Below are 17,896 nucleotides of genomic sequence, written 5' to 3'. Positions count from 1 at the left end.
AAAAACCAAAAGGTATCCCAAGTTAAACTTTGGATGCCAACGATTAGTCTTCCTTTCTTTTCCAATTCTTGATTGCATGTTTGTTCCAAGGCTTTGGCCGATGTCAATTTACCTGGATTACATTGTGAAATCATGTTAGACAGATAAAGAGTGTCATTGAAAAATTCAATTAAATTGCTAGTAGATAATCGACATCTTGAGGTTTCTCTTTCTGCCTTCATTAGTTTCGTCTTCCATTCTAGAAACAGGATGTCTTTGTGTGACTCTAGAATTTTGGGCAGATCCGAAGCCTATCCTTCACTGGTGTCTTGCCAAGCGAGAAAACTGGTTAAGGTCTCATCGGCCTGTTCTAAATCCTGCCTAGCTTCATCTGATATATCAACTATTGATGCAGTAATATCACACAGAGGTTCGGCCAGAGAAATGTTTCGACATAACAGTTTTAGCTGTGTAATCAATGCCTTATTGATTTGTAGAGCTTCTGTTCTGAACTCTGCTACTTGAGGAAGGCTCCTGAACTTTTCTACTTCTTGTGACAGTTGAGCGATTTGCTCATCCTTAGTCTTGCTCATTTGTTCATTCATTGCCTTTAATCTGGCCAATGCTTCAGACAATTCCTTCTGTTTCTGCACTGCACTCGAATCTATCCTCTGTTTCTCTTTGAGCAATTTCTCATTTAATTGGCTGTTTGTCTGCTGCTGTGTTGATAGTTGTTGTTCCAATTGTTCTATTTTCCACTGTGCTTCAGACATCTGCGACTGCAATGAACCAATCATTTGATCTTTTTCCTTAAGGAGACTGCTTACTTCCGAGGCTTTATCCATGGTGGCTGCCGAATATGCTCCGGCATACTAGGAGAGTTTTGTAAGGTCATCGGAAGGGTTCAATTCCTCCTTCCACACCACATTAGCCATCTCTGTTTGATCTGGCAAAATGGAAGATTGATCAAGTCTCCTCCTTTTCCTCTGTCTTTTCACCACAGCCCTGTGTTTAGGACTGTAAAAGACATCTAATGGTGGTATGTCTTCTATCTGTAAAACAATATGATCAGATGGATCTTTGGGAATTATTTCCGCATCTTTGCTACTGGGTAGGCCGCTGGTTCCTTCAATTGGAACCGTAGTCGTGGTCGTTTCTTGACTGACTGTCACTTGGGGTGTGCCGAATCCTTGTGAAATCTCAGGATTGTTTATAATAGAGTCAAATTGTTGCCACTCTTGGAGGAGTTTGGGATCAATTTGAGTCTCTAAATCAATAACTTCACTGTCCTGCTTCTTTTCTTTCTCCCGCTCTGTTTCCTTCTCTTTTCCTTTTTCTGACTCTTTTCCCTTTTCGGGAATTTTCTCTGTAGCAGGAGGCTCGTCAATACTCTTCTGTTCAGGTTTGCTTGACTTAGTTGTTGGTGTAGTAGCCAATAAATCCAGAGGTAGAGTTTGCAACCTCTGTTCCCTGAGCCTATTGAATTCTACCAATCCTTCATCATTATATTTCATCCTGGCCAATGTTTTAACCTGAGACAATGATTCTGCTGAAGAAAATAGATAGTCAAATTCATCTTTTTCATGGTCAAACTTAGTAAGTTTGGCCTGTTCGAGCACATTATAGGAAACCTTTCGGGGATCGAATTGCCTGTTGGGGATGGTCGCAATATTGAGCATATTTATTTTTCCTGTCTCCTTCTCAGCATGTTTCCAATCAAGTATGGTATAAACACCGCATCTCAAAGGGAATATGGGCCATAACTGCTTTTTAGAAGTCCTTAGAGTTTTGGATGTTCCAGCGGTTGTGATTTGGTAAGCTAATTCTCGTGCCAACAGTTTATCAGGTACATACAATGGGAGGACATGGGGTCTTGTGGCGCTACCAAACACCCTTATATATGTGAATTTATCTTCCCCGAACCAATTCCCCACAACAGTCAAGTCAATTTCTGCCTCCTCGGAAATCCTTGGGGCAGGCTTATCAAAAATGGCATAATAGATAGGCAACATGAAACCATTACAGATTTGATACAAGTGGTCTTTATAATGTGCCTTCCATAACATCTGATGATAGATGTGGATTGGCTTAGGGTCCTGTGGCATCCACCTCCACCCAAGTATCGAGTATTCGGAATTGAAGCAAAGCATATCCATAACATAAGCGCTGTAATAGAAGGGGGGAATAGTCCTAGTGGTTTTGTGTGAATTGAATCTAAAATCAAGAATTGCAGAGGCTAATTTATCAGACAATATATTCACCCAATCCATGACATAACTACTAACAACCGCTTCCATTAAAGGAACCATTTCGATAGTAAATTTTGCTGAATCATGCATTCCCCATATCCTACACATCATTGCCCCAGCGTAACAGTAAGGAGATGCTAAGGAATCCACGGAGTACTTACCTGATGATTCATGTTTGTGCTTTGCGAGATTCTGTCTCCACTGTCTAATCGGGGCTGATTCTGTCTCATTCTCCTCTGCGAATTTCTCCAGAAAAGCTTTGTTGTATTTCTTTTCAGGTTCGGGCAAATGGTACATTTTCCTCAAGTCGTCAGGCTGGAATGAACCGAAAAATCTTCCATCCACTGTGCAAAACGTTCTATTAGAAACAGGAATTTGTTCGACCACCCATCTGACCACATCAGTGTAAGGAAGAATTTTCTCCCGAGCTGCTATCCTGTGTAAAAATGAGTCGGCCAAATCTTTCAGGGAGGCGTCTGATTTATTAGTTGAGCCTGCAGTAGCTTCTTTCGACACTTCCTCCAGTTCTTCTGCCTCAATTAAATTATAAATGCTTTGCCAGCTTGTATTTCCAAGGCCGAGACATGTAGTGTCTGAAATTAGGCCCTTTTTGCTTGGTCCTGGGTCACTGGTGGGCTGGACTGTTACTGCAGGGGCCGCTGCTGCAGTGGATCTCTTAGATTTCTTTCCCATTTGCTTAAAACTTGATACTTCGACGGAATTCTGCACAAGGAAGGAAACCGGCGTGATACAAAGAAATATATAACATGAGCCACTATGAAAGAGTTATATCTATTAGCGAGTAAACAAAGATCATAGTGAAATTGCCGCAGATAGAATGTAAGGGGAAAATCTTGGCACAACTGCTTCATTAATTGGCTACTTCACCTGTCAATCATGATAAGGGAGCTTTTAAATATCCATCATAACGTCTATTGATTCAAGCGTGGCTTAGATTTTTGGTGGCTAATCGCATTTGATGATTGGCGACGTGAAAGGGAGGGTTTTAATGATAGTCCAAAATATCGTTCAATCACCAAAGGTGATATAATGCATGCCAATCTTTAATATGCTTAGAAACACGCGCCTTGATTTAATGTATCACAATCGGGACAGGGCTCGGGTCACTTTACTTACGCTATTGCGAAATCGCCGATCACCGATGGCGATACACCTTATCGCATCGGGGGATTTGAAGGTGTCACAGTTAATGAATTGATTGCCACAGCCGATTGCCGATAGCGATACCTTTTATCGCATCGGAGGAATGGGGGTGCCTTATATACGATGCGCTTTGCCTTTTCTCGATATCCAATAGCGATTTCCCTTTTCGGATCGGAGTAATTCTATGGGCCTTTATTTGTGTTTCTCTTATTATTGCGATATGCAATCTTGCGATCGCTTTATCGTAATAATAAAAAGCTTTATGATTTGTTTAAAAGACCTCTTTTATCATTGTTTAAAACGGATATCATATTTCAGTCGGACCTTTTGATGAGGGTTTTTTCTAATAATAAGTTAATACCAATTTATTCACACATCTATGTTTAAAAGGGACCCATTTCATATTATGATTTTTAAAGAAGAATTTTATGAAATGGGCAGTTGTTGTACAGCAGAATAATATTGCAGTGAATGCACCTATGAAGGCCATTCCTCTCCAGCATATCCCTACATTCCATGGCCTAACATTGGAAGATCTAGACGCATTTTTGTTTGAATTCGATGTGCTATGCAGGGGGTACGACTATACCACCAAACCCCAAAAGTTGAAATTATTTCCCTCTACATTAAAAGGGGCTGCTTTACGATGGTTTATGGGGTTAGGTGGAGGTATCATAAATGAGTGGGATTAGATGAAAGGTGCTTTCCTAAAAAATATCAGTATTATTGTAGGTCTAGAGAGTTAAAAGATGAGATATTTCAGATGGTAGCTAGACCTAATGAGACACTAGAAGAATATGTTGAACGTTTTCAGTATAATCTTCAAAGATATCCTTATGCATCATTACCCTTACTTGACAATGTACTAAAAACAACATTAATTAAAGGCATGAAGGAACAATGGGTTTAAACACTAAATATTATGGGAAAAGGAGACATTTATCTAGAAAATTTTGCTGACATTATTGATTTATGTATCAGGAGTTCACGAGGTAGCACAAGGCTAAAACCAGCAGAACATGACAGGTTCACAAGGGACAACAAAATCTCTGGAGAATGAGTAACTCGCACAGAAATCGGAAATTTACTGGAGAATTTCAAAACTAATATATTGGGGACTCTGACAACGCAGCTTAATATTATGCAAGCGAAACAGAAACAAGCAGAAGCAGAGCAAAATCTGGCAATATTCTACCCCAGATGCAGAAAGAAACACAGCCACAAAGAGTGCCCACTAGATGCAGTTCAAGTCTGCGCTATCTGTACAAAATATCACTCCACAGAGAACTGTCCCTCACTTCCTGGTTTGAAAGCAGTATACAAATAGGAGAAGGAAGAATCAGAACCGGTGTACCTACTCAATCAGCATCGTCAATGGCAACCGCGACAATCAGGTATGTCCTCTGATCCATCTTCTTCTTTCCAACCTCCGCAATATCATGCTCAACAATATAATACAATGTGGCAAAATCAACCTCCCTTCTCAAATTGGTCACAACAACCATTTCCTTCATCATCTCCATGGCCGAATCAAACAAGCCAATCTAATTGGCCTAATTTTCCCTACGCTCCACCATATTGGCAAAACAATGCATATCCAACACAATGGTCCCCTCCCACTTCGCAGAGTCAAGCCTGGCAAACAAACTGGCAAAGACCGATGAATAAGCCAACAGGAACCATTCCACTCCCTCAACCTACACTGCTAGCACTACAACAAAATCCCTAGTCCAACTTAAGACTGCAACTCCCAGCCCAACCCAACCCAAACCCAAATAATAGACTAGTTCAATCTGTTCAAATAATCAAAACACCAGAACTAGAAACCAATCTAAGGGAGTGCAACGACCTTCAATTAAGGTCTGGGTGCATTATAGAAATCGAGGGAGACAAACATGCTCAAGTTGAAAATCAGTTACCCATAGAACAACCATTACAAGAAGAAGATGTGGTCAGACAACAGACTCATGACCAAGCAACCACATCTTCTCCCCCATTCCCAGAACGATTAATCATACCGCGCCCTATAGAACATCCTGACTTTGATATTCTGGGAGAACTAAAGAATTTGTATATAAAAATCCCACTCCTCCAAGCTATCCAAGATATCCCAATATATGCAAAAACCATTAAAGAGCTATGTATAAAAAAACAAGGAGGAGAATAACAAATAACCCAACAGTCCAAGTAGTTGGCACCCTATCTGATCTGTTATCAGGAAGAGAAGCACCTGTCAAATATGAAGACCCAAGAAATCCAATAGTGATAGTGCAAATCAATGGACAAACATTTTCAAATGCCTTAGTTGATTTAGGGGCTGCAATTAATATTTTAACAACCACTACTTGTCAAAAACTAGGCATTACATCAGTAGAACCAACCTCCACCTTATTAGAACTGGCTGACCGATCAGTAGTTAGGCCAGAAGGTACACTACATGATGTCATGGTATCCGTTGATTCCTGGGAATATCCTGCCAAATTTCTGATAATAAACCCCAAAAATCGACTCGATGGACACTCGTTAATTTTAGGTAGACCTTGGCTTGCGACTGCTGATGCTTACATTGGCTACCGACAAGGCAGTATGACCATAACTAGAGGGAGTAATATCAAGAATCTAGCTCTATACCCTCTAGCCCAACCGAGTGTAACAATAATAAACACTAACAAACATCCTGTATCATAATTCACAAAAAACATTAGGTCCCCATTAACCATAGAAGATGCCCTCGATTTTAAAGATCAAACAAAGGATGATGTTATTAACAACTTCATTAACCAATCTGAATCTAGATCCCATGTACAATGTCACATGATAGAGGCAGCATTTGACAATGAACTAGAAGAAGATCCTCTCAAAGACACTCATGATCAAACAATACCCACTACCTCTGTTTCAAACAACAAAACTATAGAGATTGATCCAGGAAAAACTTTGAACATCAATAATAACCTGACTCTTGAATAAGAAGAAAAGCTAGTCCAACTACTAAGAAAATATAAGGAAGCTTTTGCATGGGATTATCTAAACATGAAGGGAATCAATCCCCAGCTGTGTATGCACCACATTTATATAGAAAAATATGTGAGACCCGTTCACCAACCCCAACAGAGACTCAACCCTTACCTGAAAGATATTGTGAAAATTGAATTACAAAAACTTTTGGATGTAAAATTTATTTATCCGATATCTGATAGCAAGTGGGTCTCTCCACTAGTAGTGGTGCTAAAGAAGAATGGAAAGTGGAGGATTTGTGTAGATTATAGAGAATTAAACAAAGCAACCCAGAAAGACCACTTTCCCCTTCCATTCATTGATCAGGTATTAGATACATTAGCAGGAAAGAAATTCTTTTCTTTCTTGGATGGCTTCAGTGGATACAATTAGATTCAGATTGCCCCTGAAGACCAGGATAAAACTACTTTTACCTGTCCTTGGGGAACATTTGCCTACAGAGTCCTACCCTTTGGCCTATGCAATGCCCTTGCCACATTTCAAAGGGCCATCCTCAGCATCTTTTCAGATTTAATAAATGAAGGGCTCGAAGTATACATGGATGATTTCACACCATACGGAGATGATTTTGACCCAGCACTAGACACATTGGAAAAGGTGTTGCAACGATGTATCGCCACTAGGCTCTGCTTGAGCCATGAAAAGTGCTATATGATGATGACTGAAGGACTCATCCTAGGTCATTATATCTCAGCGGTTGGAATATAGGTAGATCTGACCAAAATTCAAATAATTTTGTTAATACCTACTCCTACCACACAGATAGAGGTACACAGTTTTCTTGGATTTTCTGGTTATTATAGGAGATTCATAGAACATTTTTCTCAAATAGCTGCACCTCTATACGCACTGACAGGGAATGTTGATTTTGTTTGGACAGATAAATGTGACCGTGCTTTTGAGGATCTAAAAAAGCTTGTGTCAATAGCCCCAGTGCTCAAAGGCCCAAATTGGGACCTGCCATTTCAAATTTCATCAGATGCTTCAGACATAGCTATTGGAGCAGTCCTTGGGCAGGAAGAAGACAAAAAACCATATGCAATCTATTATATTAGTAATAATTTGTCTCCTGTTGAGTTAAATTATACTATTACTGAAAAAGAATTTTTAGCTGTAATACATGCTGTAAATAAATTTAGGCATTATATCATTGGATATCCTGTTGTTTTATATACAAATCACTCTGCCATAAAATATTTAGAAAATAAATCTATTACAAATGGTAGAGTAACAATATGGTTGATTTTATTGCAAGAATTTGACATCACAATAAAAGATCGACTTGGGAAAGAGAATCCTGTCGCTGATTTTCTCTCACGAATGCCGAAGCCAGTGGACGCAACAGCAGTCGAAGATCAATTTCCAGATGAACATTTATTTGCTGTTACTGTCAAGACGCCTTGGTATGCTGATGTTGCAAATTATTTAGCACTAGGCAAATTACCAAAGCATCTAACCCCTAATGAACGAAAACAGATTGTGCAACGTAGTGCCCGATTTTCTTGGATTAGGGGCTATCTATTTCATACAGGGGCAGATATGCACATCATAAGATGCGTCCGTGAAGACGAAATATTTGACATTCTAAAAGCCTGTCATGACAGACCATGTGGCGGACATTTCGCAGATCGAAGGACTGGTCACAAGGTTTTGCAAATAGGTTATTATTGGCCCACAATCTTTAAAGACGCGAAGAAATTTGTTCAAGCCTATGACAGTTTCCAAAGAGCAGGATGCCCTGGACAGTCTGACGAAATGCCTTTAAACCCACAGTTAGTAATCGAACCATTTGAGCATTGGGCACTCAATTTTGTTGGTCTGATCAACCCATCATCAAACCAGAAAACATATATTCTGGTAGCAACAGAGTATGTGACCAAATGGGTTGAAGCAGAGGCACTTCCAAGAGCTACAGAGGACTCTGTCATTCATTTCTTGTTCCAAATATTTGTGCGATATGGCCTCCCAAGGGACATAATCACAGACGAAGGACCACAGTTTGCAGGTAATAAAATTGCTGCAACGTTAAAAAATTATCACATTCAGCACAAAATTACCACTCCGTATCACCCACAGGAAAATGGTCAAGTAGAGAGCACGAATAAAGTGATAGATGCAATATTAAAAAAAACCATTGCATCACACAGGTGTGATTGGGCTTCAAAATTGCTAGAAGCCTTGTGGGCATACCGAACAACGTGGAGAAACACCACCGGTTATTCACCATATCAGCTAGTATTTGGAAAGGAACCCATCTTTCCGATCGAGTTCGAAATACAAACGTTAAAAACAACACAGGAAGTCAGTTTGGATTTAAATGAGGCCCAGACTAATAGATTACAACAAATTAACGAGCTATATGAAATTAGGCTCTCGGTTCTTCAACACACTGCATTAATCCAACAATAGAGAGAAAAATGGCATGACACCCTGATAAAAAAGAAAATCTTCCACGAAGGAGATTGGGCACTCCTATACGATTCCAGGTTTCAGGATTTTCCGGGAAAACTTCAGACTCGCTGGCTTGGACCGTATGAAATCCAGAAAGTGCATGACAATGGCACCATTACTTTGACTACTATTGACGGATCTGGACATACCTTTAAAGCAAATGGCCACCGAGTGCGACTGTACCATAAACTGCTTACTCGAGAATCCTTCTACCAGCAACTCTGGGAAGATTCTGATATGCAGATTCTTGCTGAGGAAAAGAATTCTTCCTCGGCTTTGGTTCACTAAGTAATTTCATTATTCCTAAATTTTGTACATAATTTTTTCTTTTTTGCTTGTATAAATTACTTTCTATACAGATTTTTTCATTTCTGCATTTTTTTTTTTACATTTTGCTGTTGCTTTCCGAAGAAACAACATTTTTGTTGTTTTGTTGTTCCTTTTCGACGGAACAACACTTTTGCATTTTGCTGTTCCTTTCCAAAGGAACAACATTTTCGCCGTTTTGTTGTTCCTTTTCGAAGGAACGACACTTTTGCATTTCGCTGTTCCTTTATGAAGGAACAACATTTTCGCCGTTTTGCTATTCCTTTTCAAAGGAACAACACTTTTACATTTTGTTGTTCTTTTTCGAAGGAACAACATTTCCACCATTTTGTTGTTCCTTCTCAAAGGAACAACACTTTTGCATTTTGTTGTTCCTTTCCAAAGGAACAACATTTCCACCGTTTTGTTGTTCCTTCTTGAAGGAACAACACTTTTGCATTTTGCTGTTCCTTTCCAAGGAACAACATTTCCGCCTTTTTGCTGTTCCTTTATGAAGGAATAACACTTTCACGTTTTGCCGTTCCTTTCCGAAGGAACAACACTTCCGCACTTTTGGTGTTCCTTTCCGAAGGAAAAAAACATTCATTTCTACTGTTCCTTTCTGAAGGAACAACACTTTCGTTTTTGCTGTTCCTTTCCAAAGGAACAACACTTTCGTTTTTGTTGTTCCTTTCCAAAGGAACAACATCTCTACATTTTCGTTGTTCTTTTTCGAAGGAACAACACTTTCATTTTCGTTGTTCCTTTCCGAAGGAACAACACTTTCGTTTTCTATTGTTCCTTTATGAAGGAACAACACTTTCGTTTTCTGTTGTTCCTTTCTGAAGGAACAACACTTTCCTTTTTTTGTTTGTTCCTTTCCGAAGGAACAACATTTCCGCATTTTTGTTCACACTTGCTTTATTTGCTGTTCCGATTAAGAAACAACTGCTGTTCCTCTAAAGGAACAACAGTTTCGAGTATTTTTTTTTTGCTGTTCCTCTTAAAGGAACTGTGGTTTTTGCGTGCAGATGTTCTTTTGCTGTCCCTCTAAAGAAACAACATCTGTTCCATCTAGAGAACAAAACTTTTTGAGTGAATTTTTCTTCTTTTTTTATGTGTATGTGTGTTTCACCATTTAGAGGATTTTTGTGAATGATGGTCATTTAAGGCACAACTATACATTTATGCAAGAATACAAAAACTAGAGGATACTGAAATCAGCAAACCAAAGAAAAATTGTTATCTTTAGAGAAATTGCTTTGAATTGATAAAAGAAAAGAGGAAAGGACACAACTATTTATATCACTTTGCTATCTTTATTTTCACTAACACCAATTTGATTGATTATTTTTATCATGATGGTTCTTTCTAAATCCCCATAATTCTCTTTGATCATTATTATTGAATAAGAATAAGGGCATATTTTCCTCTATTGAGATGTTCAGACTTCTTCCACCATCCCTACTCTTAAGGAGTGTTGAGCCACCCTCTGTATATAAATAGGAAAGTTCTATATATAAAAGAAAAGAAGAAAAAAGAAAAGATACATATCTATATGATTACTAACATGATTTGTCAGATGAAGGATAGGGGGTCTCATCAAGAGCCAGCCTACCATGATCATAAGGAAGAAAGTGAAGTGGCATTCCCACTATGGCCACCACACTAGAGATATGATTCAAGAGGCACACTAGAGATATGATCCAAGAGGCACATCAGAAAAATAAAAAGTCCTTGGAACAGGAGGTCTCATCACGAGCCAGCCTACCCACCTTCCGCTCCTTCCTTGTGAATGGCATTGTGATTCATCTGGTTACCAAGGCAGCACAATGGCCTCCATTTTGACATCGTACAACACTTTCCTAGGCATACACAAAGGATTATGGTTCCAAGGGTGAAATAAACAACTCTGTCAAGGTTATGGACACCTGTGAGAAACAGAGCTTGGTTGATGGTATTGAAGTCATATTTTTCATACACCAATAATCATTCTAAATCCTTCTTCTTATACCTTTATAGTGATTTCAAATGAGATTATGTTATATAACCCTTTCAAGCCTTTTATACATGAAAATCATTTATAAATCAATCATAATGGTTAAATTGGATAATGACCGCATAAGAACTTTTACTTACGTCAGCGGTCCTATCCTCTATTTTTCACATCATATCACAACATTTCCATATTTATTAGCGATTTCCATCATAAGCCTCGATTTCAGTAATCCGCTCATTTTTGTAAACATGTCATGGATCTATACGTTGTTCCTTTATTCTACTGTACGATTACAGTTCAACATGCTGCTCCTTTATTTGCCGGCCAAGGATGGCCTATCACATTTCAGGGGGGCGCGGGTGATCTCCATAATTCACTGGCATATGTGTCAACTCATTATTTGGAGGTATTATGACTCCATCAAAACTCGGGAATAGCAAGTCTAACGGTATTGTATTTCCCAATATGCATGGCTTGCTGTTCCAATGCCATTTCTGTGTTTTTTCTCTGTAAAAATTAACAGTGAGCTAAAGTTTGAACAGCTTGCTGTTCCATCATCATCTCTGTGTTTTTTAACAGTGAGCTAAAGTTTGAACAGCTTGTTGTTCCATCGTCATCTCTGTGTCTTTTTTTTACAGTGTGCTAAGCTTGAACAAAATGGGAGGTAGATCAATTCGTAGTGAACCACAGGTGTTAATGGTCTCTGACGCTGCACGCGAAATCTTAGTAAGGGCAGGATGGATAGCCTACCTTAACCATCTACAACAATCTAACGAGACGGTGGCAATTGAATTTCTGCAGAATTTGCAGGAAGATCATTCCATGGTGAGAGGGAGACAAATAGCAGTAACATATGAGATAATTGTTGAAGTTTCGGGACTGCCAGCCATTGGACCAGTATGGACCTTGAAAAAGATGAGACTGCAAGACGCTATAACCATCTTCCGGGATGAAGGACAGAACCTTACTGTCAAAGGCAAAGGAGTTCTGCCGGCTGTCCTGGGAGTGCCTTGGGCAGAATTGGCCAGAATTGTCCAAAGCTACATTACTTGCGATGGCAGAAAAGACATGGTAAGACCATGCCATCTCAAACTGTTAGCTGTATTAAAACAAAAATGTGTTATGAATTTGCCTGCGTACTTAAATTTTTTATTGCATGACGTTGCCCAAAGTATAAGAAAATCTCGCCATGTAGAATCAGTAGTAAGCCATCACGGTTTAATTTGGCTGATAGTTAGTTACAGTCTCGCCCAACAACAGAGTAGTTGGGAAGAATTGATTTTCTCAATAGATGGGGGACTGGCCTTGCCAACCCCAAAACGAAAAAAAATCGCTAGCACATCAATAAGACCGCAGAAACGAAGACAGTCTGTCAGATTGGGAAGAAGCAGAGGAATGCTAGGAAATTCCAAACTAAATAGTAGCCAGCCTGTATAAATACATGACTCAGAGGATGAGCAACCCCCACAACTTAAAGGAGGGGAAAATGAAGAAGAATTAGAAGAAAACAAAGAAGAGGAACTGGAGGAGGAAACTGAGAAATCCGGTCAGGAAGAAGGGGAGGAAGCAGAGCAACCCAGCGAAAGCCCATTGCAAAACCCTCTGTAAGAAAATGAATTGGCCCAAATTTTGACCAATATGGGTGAGTATGTCCAGTCCCACAGCCCACTCAACCCCGATACCGAAAAAGGGCTGCAGGAACACTCTGCTCATGATAAGAGTGCATCTGAGGAGATGTGTGATGAGGAGGAAGAAGAAGAAAAATCCCAGGAACACTTTGCTCATGATAAGAGTGTATCTGGGGAGATGGGTGATGAGGAGGAAGAAAAAGGACAATCTCAGGAACACTCTGCTCACAGTTGGAGTACACCCGAAGAAATGCACGATGAAGAAGAAGTAGAAGAAGAAGTTGCCCGGGAGACAACAGATCAACCCAGGGTTTTCACCCCTGAAAAACCTAATCAGCAGGACGAGAACACTGAAGAAGTGTTCCAAGCAAGAAACATGGAAATTGGCCAAGGCGAGGGTACAATCCCTGAAGAACAAAACCCAAGCCCAAGAAAAGAAACAACTGTTCCTTCGAAGAAAACAAATGAAATCAAAAAGTTGCGAAAGGAACAACAAAGATTGCTTAATGTAATTAAACAACTTCGACAACAAATAAGGGTCCTAAAAATGGGGAAAAACTCAAAAAGAACCCCTGGAGCAAAGCATGCAGCCACCCAGGCAAAACCCCATAAGAAGAAGACCAAGAGGACTCAAGTCAAACCCGTTATTATTCAGGACCGCAAGGAACAACATGTGGTTGTTACAAATGTAGAAGCACAAACAGAAAACACACCAGTCTGTGATAAGGAAGTCCAGACAGAGGCATTGTCCTCTAGCATCACGACCAACCGGACAGTTCGTGAGAAGGAAACACAGACTATAAAAACTAGATGTCGCAATAAGGAGATCCAGGTAGATCTCCAGCCCAAAAATGTCATGATGGATAATGACCCGAGGATAGTGAAACTTCAAAAATATTTGGCACAGGCCCAACAAACGATAGAAAAGCTCATTGAGGAAACTGTTCCTCAGGAGAAATATCAGAAGTTACAATAGTAGGTAAAGAACATCAATGCATTAGAGAGCGAGGCCTTCGATGGATGGCAAAGGGTAGAGGAAAAAGTTAAAAAGGTAACCAATAGACTAGACACAATTATGAATCAAATGGATACCTTATGTTCTCTGTATATTGATGTTCTAGCATGTAGGGCACCTGCCAAAAACTATGCTTTGTTTTTGATGGAAAGGTATTTACAATTGAAAATTAAGGCTGTCAAGGCAGGGGTGCCTATAGAGATAAAAACCATTGATGATTTCATAAACTGTTGTAAGCATTACAGGGTGAAAGTCCAGCGATTGTTATGTGAGTTTTATTTACATAATCTTGTGTTGGATGGAGAAACGGAAAAGAACCCTAGCCCTTTTGTGGGTGATATCCAGCTTCAGGCCTTCATCTCTTTTGTTGTCAACCAGATAAAGTGGCTTAAAGCCTACAATACCTTCCAGAGACAGGAGAATGGGTTAGATCTGTGGGTAAGGGGTGAACCTAGAAACCCATTGCAACTGCGGAATAAGAATAGAAGCTTAATGAGAACGAAGGGTGTGATCCAGACATTGGGACCTATTCACACAACAGTCATCCGGCAAGGGGTAGAATACTTCCTAACCATCAAAGACCTTGCCATAGCAACAACCAAATTTCGATACCAGACTTCCAATCGGAATATCCAAAACAGAGAGCCATTCAATTATGAAAATTTTAAGCTAGCTATTGATCGCTTGTTCACCTATGGTGACCTCATCTTGAGAGAAGGCCCGGCTTGGTTAGGCTGTAGGTTTCGAAGTCTAATCATTTGGTATCCTGCACTGGGATATAGGGCCCTATATGAATTGCCTGAAGGTCAGACAGGGCATATTTTTGAGGTCTTAGCTAGAAATCATGGTTTTAGACCACTAATTGAAAATACTTCTCCAGCGTATTCCTTAACTACCTTGCATGCCAATTACAATGTTTTCATGAGGGCATGAAAAAGGGTAAGTAGGGGGGTGTGTTGAGCATTGGAAAAGGTATGTAATTACCACTTATTTCTCTATCTTTTCCTTTAAATCATAACTTCTTTACATTCTAAGATGGTCATATGATAAAGGATTATGATAGAATTAAGAGAATTTGTGATTGATGTAAAATGCTTAATTATTGTCTTTTTCTATGCAGAAAGAGAAGAAAATGGAAAATCGCCATTCTGGCGGAAAAGACAAGGTAAAACCAACTGCTGCCCCTTTGATAGGAAATCACATCCAGACGAGGAAAACAAGATCAGAGCACATGGACTAGGAAAAGGAAGAATAAACGTGGTATCAGCGCAAGAGGACGAAAAGATAACTGAAGATCAAAGATATGGCGAATCCCTCAGAATCCTTTGATCCTGAGGGATCGCTACCTCAAGGCTATCTATATTTTTGGTATTTCAGCCTGGCCATTATAAAAAGGGACAGTACTGCTAGCCTAGGGGGTGGATTATTGTTTATTTATAGAATTTGTTGTTGCAATCTGAACCTTGATCATCGACTCTCTTTAAAGAGCGATAGTTGTAACTCTGTTTTTATGATTAATGCATAAACTTCGTTGATGTTCCGTTATCTGATTCTGGAGTAACGCAGGAGTGCGTCCCTGGTGGCTAAGGGCCCAACCCTAGTGGATCACTTGCTTTCTGTATCATTATTTTCTGATTACAAGTCGTGTGTGGTTTGATTTCCTTTACTTGCTTTATTTAGTAATCTTCTGTTCCTAAACATTTTTTGCTCTGTTATGTTGAATTCGTAATTGAATAGTAAGATTATTATTTGCAACTAAGAATGTTATGCTATTCATTTTGAAACAATATCGCATCGTCTAATACAGACATTTCTGTTTATTTACAGATTGAAATTGCTGTTCATTTACAGATTGACATCGCTGTACATTTATAGATTGATATTGTTGTTCATTTAGCTATGGTTTACCTATAATTGTGATTTTTGTTCATTCGAATTACTGTTCCATTACAACCACAATTTCCATTCCTTTATAATTGTGGTTAATGCTTATTATGGTAAAATAAGATTACTGATTCAATTATTCTAGATTCGCTGTGTGTTTACACTTGATTAAGTTTGTTGTTCAATATTTCTTATATTTACTTAGGTTTGATGTTCCTTTCTTAGACTGCTGTTTAATTCATTTATTAGTTAAAGATTGTTGTTCAATTCCTTTCAGTTAAGATTGCTGCTTAATTCATTCATGTAGATTAAGCTTTGCTTAATTCATTACAAGTATTTGCTTTGGTGTGAAAGATCTACAATTGTAGCGAAAATTGACTACTGCTGTCTAGTTCCCAGATTGGAGATATTGCCTTTGATTGATTTTCATTTACATCAGTTTACAAAGGAAAGAGTTATCATTACTGTATCCTTGACTGATGATTGTTGTAGTTTCTTAAGTGAATGATTTAGTTACAAAACATTTAAGTTTCTTGCCATTACATTTAGAATTTGTTTCCAGCATTTATTTACTTTTGTAAAGCACTATAATGCTAGCATTACTCTTGAACAAGTGACTGCCTCAAACTGAATACACTCTTGAGATATAAAATCCTACCTGGATTGATAATTAATGTAGGGTAAATAGAGGTTAAAAAGACCCTTTTTACTGCTCAACAGTGAAGTCGACTACATTAGCTAGGTTGTCATAGTATCTTATTGAGTGTAGATTGGTTGTCGATGGATTGACACCAAGCCCCAATTTTGTATCTTGTACTAGTGGATGAATGAGGGCCATTATCCCTAGTATGGGATCCCTAGTCTATTGTATTATTTAGTTTAATTAATATAACAAAGTTGGGTTAAAAACTGTAAAAAGTTGTCTTTATTTGGGCATGTGTGATTTACTGTTGTATATATTCTGTTGTGACAAGTAGTTTTCTTATGATTCTTGGTTTGGTAGCATCAAATATTTTAATATTATATCCAAGACACAAAGGTCATGAAAATTCAACACCCCCAAGTACCCATAAGTCTTCCAATGTGGCAACCATTATCTCTGACAAAAATATGTTGTTCCACAAACTAAGCTTGAATCCTAACGATAAAATAGTGTGCCAAAATACAGTAAAACACTAAGAGCAATTATTGTTGGCAAAGATGTGAGCTAATCGTTGTAGCCACCACAACGACCATGACCACAAAAACTCCTCCCAGTAGCATGACATCTTGTACCTCAACATTGTGAGCATGATACTTGTCTTTTTTTCTTACCCCAATTTTTAGTTTAACTCGCCATGATTTCCTTGGCTTAGCTTGTTTTCTCACCTACAAAACATGTAGGAATATCAATTAGATAGAATACTTCTAATGACTATTTCTTAAAAAAATAAAATAATGAATCCATAAATACTTACAAACTATGAAAGAATACTGCCCATAACCAGCTACGATGTTTGTGACGAACCCATAGTAAAAGGTCTTCAACCTTATATTTTGTTAATTCTCTTGCTTTGACAACTTTGTTTTCTTCTTCACATTGTAACTTCAATGGTGCCAAAGCTTTGCAAACTTCTAGAGTAGAAATACTCCATGAGCGAGCTAAAAATTAATGTTTGAGTTTGTTCATGCGGTGTAATCAATGAGTTGACTAACAATTTAGGTGGTGGGACCCAACAATGGAAGCCAAAAGAATAATGAGTTAGTTAAGGCAACCTAAATCAAGGACCCGACTAACAATTTAGTTCAAGGCGGTGGGTCCAATGGTGGAAGCCAAAAAAATAATGAGTCAGTTAAGGTGCCTTAAATAAAGGAGTCGACTGACAGTTCAGTTCAAGGGTGGATCCAATATTAGAAGCCAAAAATGAATGAGTCAGTTAAGGTGATGCAAATCAAGGAGTTGATTGATAGATCAGGTGATGTGATCTAATGGCAGAGGATATTTCAATCATCTAACAGTAGATCGGACGACACAGAATGATAGTGGGAGGGGAGATTGTCAAAGAGGGGAATGTCTTACAACGTAATAATTATATTTTTTATAATATAAAATTAATAGTACTTTCATAATTTTTTTTTTTTTTTTAAATGATTTTTATTAAATATCTAAAAAATAATATTATATGTAAATACATTTTCTATTGAATATATCAAAATTCAATCA

The sequence above is a fragment of the Pinus tabuliformis genome, chromosome 8 (assembly GCF_031772625.1).
Source record: "Pinus tabuliformis cultivar Carrire ecotype Pingquan chromosome 8, CPIR1, whole genome shotgun sequence".
NCBI lineage: Eukaryota > Viridiplantae > Streptophyta > Pinopsida > Pinales > Pinaceae > Pinus > Pinus tabuliformis.
Note: the sequence above shows the minus strand (reverse complement) of the source record.